Source organism: Octopus bimaculoides, chromosome 10 (genome assembly GCF_001194135.2).
Source record: "Octopus bimaculoides isolate UCB-OBI-ISO-001 chromosome 10, ASM119413v2, whole genome shotgun sequence".
NCBI classification, from domain to species: Eukaryota; Metazoa; Mollusca; class Cephalopoda; order Octopoda; family Octopodidae; genus Octopus; species Octopus bimaculoides.
In genome coordinates, this window is record NC_068990.1 from 23,329,397 (window position 1) to 23,334,080 (window position 4,684).

Below are 4,684 nucleotides of genomic sequence, written 5' to 3' on the forward strand. Positions count from 1 at the left end.
ATAGCGGTATTTCGTTTGTCTTTATGTTCTGAGTTGAAATTCCGCCGAGGTTGACTTTGCCTTTCATCCTCTCGGGGTCGATACGGAAAATTAAGTACCAGTTGTGTACTGAGGTTGATCTAATCGCCTGCCCCCCCCCCACCTCCAAAATTTTCGGGCCTCGTGCCTAGAGTAGAAAAGAATATTTTGTTCTCAGAAGCACTTGGAAACTTCGTACAAACAATAGGATCTATTCTTTTGCACACTTTTTCGTCCACGACATTAAGTTTTCAGATATCCGCCTTCCAATTCCTTAAGTAAAGAAAAAAAACTTGGCTGTCGCAAATAGGAAAGTATCCATATTATTTATCTGGAACCAAGAATCACTTTTTAAAATTTTTGTCACGTATTAGCGTTGATAGTATCAATTTATACCACCACTCAAACTTGCTCTTCTTGAACCGGCCTTATCAGTCCTTAGGTCCCTCAAAAAGTGTACCTAAGCACTTCAGCGAGGTTATTTTCTGATATTAAGTTGTGTCTGTGCAAATTGGAACCAACTCCTTTACAACGGTTCATTAGCAGAAAGGATCCTGGAATTCCTGGTGCTACTGGATCGTGGCAAATGAAAAGTTGTTTTCCTGCGACGAATCTTAATGGCGATTATCCTATGCACGTTCGAATCTGCTGGAACGCTTAAAGAATAAATATGGAAGCTGTTTAATGTTGTTTAATGTTGTTAACTTTATATTGTGAGTCAGTATAGGTTGCATTGATCGTGTGGCAGTCTGGTAAAATAAATGTGATGGTCTGTAGAGTGGCTCTTGTGTTGTACAGCTGCCAGGGTAAATATATATATAACTTCCAACCACAGATTCAATCAGTTGACAAAATATTGAATGCTGCTACATCGATCTAATGTGTATCTTAAAACTTTACCATCAGCGATACGTTCCATACATTGCATTGTTTTCTTATCCAAACAATAAAAATACCCTGTCGATATATACATCTAAAAAGCAATAAAATGTAGGTTGTGTGTCTGATTTGACAAGTGGTACCAATAAGGGGATGAGCCATCAATAGATATTACTTCTCTCGAAAAGTCAAGTAATTCGTGTAAGGTATTGATTAAGTATTTCTACAATAGGCACAGGAAGAAAGGGAATGGTCGATTAAATCGATTCCAGTGCTCGACTGGTTCTTAAGTCATTGACTCTGAATGGATGAAAGTCAAAGTTGACCTCGGCGGAATTTGAATTCCGAACATAGAAACGGACGAAATGACCCTAAGCATTGTGTCCGGCATGCTACCGATTGTTCCAGCTCGCTGCCTTCACTTACATACAATATCTTGACAATTTAGCGATTGCAGGTCTGTCGTGATCCTAGTCTTATACACCGGGGAAACTACCGATAAACCGGCCGCGTGAGTCGTAAAGCTCGAGGAAAATTATAATGCATTCATTTTCTTTATTACACACTAAATATAACGGATCTTTTTTAAAACGGGGGCCACATTTTTCATTAACGAAACACTTTGAAACTTGGAACACTGGTAGAATGTGTCATATAAAACATCTTTTTCTCTTAGTCTTCTTTAAAAAGAAAGAAATCCATCAGTTATTCCATGTTAAAGTTGTCGTATTTCTGTAATTTCAACCAATCACTGACGTCCATTCAGCCGATATACATTAAGTGCCGACTACATAAACAAACGATTCTGAAACAATTAACCCTAACCCTAACCCTAACCCTAGGGTTAGGGTTAGGGTTAAAGCAAATTTAAAATGAAAAAAGCAAATAAAACGAAGGTATGGAGATTAAATACGCTTTACATCGCTTAATCAGCCAAAGGAGTAAATATAAACAACTGAATACTTGTCAGTGATTGGTTGAAATTATCGAAATAAGACAATTTTTTACATGAAATAAATTCGAATACAAAAATATTTTTCTGTTCTATAACACAAAATAGATAAGTATACGAAGTTTGAAAGTCTTTCCGTACCAAAAACACTACGTAAAACATTAATGAAAAATGTGGCCCCCATTTTAAAATAGATCCAAAATAACTTTGCATACATCTACTAAATTCCAACTATAGTGGAAATTAATTTTATCAAAATGTCCATTATATAATAGAGCAGAATAGACAAAATTCTCTCCTTCATTTATTTAATACAAAATGTGATAAATAAAACAGCAACAGTTATTTATTACATGTAACTCAACAATAACGACTTTCTGAACAATGTAATCTTTGCTTTCAACCTTGTTTTCTTTTCTATTTTCAGTGTTGTATTTGAAAGCTTTTTATCTGAACAATTGTTCTCATGTTCAAGGCGCCAACTGAAGTGTTCAAAATTATCTGTTTTCGTCTGGCACCTGCTACACTACGACCGCACTTTATAGTCTACAGATTTTTCAATGGCCAGAGAAACACCGTTTTATAAACATCAATACATCCACGTCAAACAATCACTGTATCATTAAACAATAAAGACATCCCATTCATTTGCCTTTCACATTTATAGAAACCCAATAAAGTTGTGTTGTTATCAAAGACATTTTAGCCTTATTTATGTATTAATTAATTAATTTGCATTTTAAGTTATTCTGTTTTACTATCTTCCAGGGGATTATCACTTCGGCAATTGTTCGGAAGGATTGTTACCATGGCAACGAAGAAAATATGTACTATCATAGCTTTTCTAAGTATTTATTTAAGACATCTGAATAAACTTTTTATCCAAACATTATTGATACCAAACTGAAATCTCTCAAGCGTTTGAAACACTTAACACCAATCACCAATATTGTAGCCGAACATGTAAAAAATATTCTTTCACACAAATTTTCTCAGGCAATGTAATTGTATTATTATCTAGCTGAAGTGGCTCCAGTCTCAAAAATCTTTTCCTACAAACAACATTAGCTAAACGTACTTTTAAACGATCGCCTACTTAAAAGTACTTCTGATATTCTTCTACACGGTAATGCCGGTTTTAATTTCCTAAAACGATGCAGTCAGTATTTTCTCATTAGCAACCGGAGTTCTCAGAAGGACCCAAGTTTATACAACATAACATGTAATAAAGTGACTTTTAGTTGGTTTCTCGTCTATATAGCTTAGCTGACTCTTAATACCTATGGTTTTCCTAACAACTTCCGTCTATTAGCTTTATTTCAGACAACAGATTTGTTTCTTACTGAATTTAGCATCCAATGTGACTCGAAAGACTGTTGAATTTCAAACTCATGGGAACTGAGTTCATACCTTGTTTAAGTCATTAATAGAATTTTTTTAAAAGAAACCCTTAATTTCCACACTATAAATATACATCAAGTTTTCCAGTGTAACACGGGGACTGCTTTAATGTAACCTGGAGACTGCTTTCGTATAACTGGAGAAGTGCTTTAGTGTAAATTGGGGAATTGCTTTTGTGTAACTGGTAGCACGTAAGCAAGAGAGGCGTAGTTCGAGCTCCACAGGCAACTTAACATGATCCGAAGAAGTGGGCTGGCAGAATCGTTAAAAGGTCGGAAAAATACTTCGAAGTATGTGTTCTGGCTCTTTATATTCTGAGTTCAAATCCCACCGAGATCTACATTACCTTTCATCCTTTCGGGGTCCATAAAATAGCAGTCAAATATTGTGGGATCGATTTGCCTTCAATTTCCCCCGAAATTCCTGGCCTTGTGCCAAAATTTGAAAATTGTTTTTTAATTTGTGAGATAGGATCGTTTCTCAGTTTCTCTATAAAATGAGATTACGGACACTTGAATCTGGAACATTCTCTATGAAGTACCGGGACCTATAGAAGGGTTAGGGTTAGATTGCATTTGATCATGAACACATCCACACACTAACACATAACAATACTTTCCCCATCACAAGGATCTTTAGGACCAATGTCACCAGTTTTCCGAAGGGTTCAGTAGCTGATCAGATCAGTTCGTGATTTGTATCGCACCTACAGATTCTAGCACTGTATCGGATGCCAGGTGTACCTAGTGTTGTAACACCAACCGTGGGTCTCTATAACAAGAACAAATACAAAAAACAAAGCGTCAGGTGTTGAAGTGGTCATAGAGCAACGTGAGATGAAGTGTTTTTGCTCAAGAACACAATGAATCAATCGGTTCAGGAATTGAAACCTTGATCTCGTGACCGTAAGTGCAACACCCAAACGACTAGGCCATGTGTCATGTATGTATGTATGTATGTATGTATGTGTGTGTGTGTGTGTGTGTGTATGTAGATGCGAGCTTGTGTGAGTGAGACAAAGCGAGAGAGAGAGAAATTCTGGTGAAAATAAAAGAAAGAAAGAATGAAAAAAAAGGAAGAAAAAAGAAACGAGAAATAAACAGGATCTCACAGCTGAGTAGACAATGATTTATGGTTGACTACGTTTTCTGCCTTGCTAGATAATCAGCACTTTGTTAATTTACTTAAGGACGCTTTAAATGACCATAAAATAAAATGACACTTAAAATAATAAGCCAGAGAGAAAGACAAAATGTAAGAAAGAGAGAAAGACAGGGGGGGGGGAAAGAAAGATTATGTCTGTTTAATGATGCAAATAAATAATAAAAAAAAACAGAAAATCCTCACCGTGATGTCCTTACCAACATAAAAGAGACAGACATTTCCGATAACGAGATTTAAATGATGAATGTTGCCTGTTTTCTGTAATTACCA

At 36.0% G+C, this 4,684-nt stretch overlaps 1 long non-coding RNA gene across 1 annotated transcript in view; it reads left to right on the plus strand.

The window, feature by feature from the left end:
- Window positions 1–2,549, plus strand: part of LOC106871194 (uncharacterized) — a 33,485-nt gene extending 30,936 nt beyond the window's left edge. The window contains exon 4 of the long non-coding RNA XR_001409635.2: window positions 2,277–2,549. This is a non-coding gene — a long non-coding RNA (uncharacterized LOC106871194). The remainder of the gene's footprint in view (window positions 1–2,276) is intronic.
- The last annotated feature ends 2,135 nt before the right edge of the window (window positions 2,550–4,684 follow it).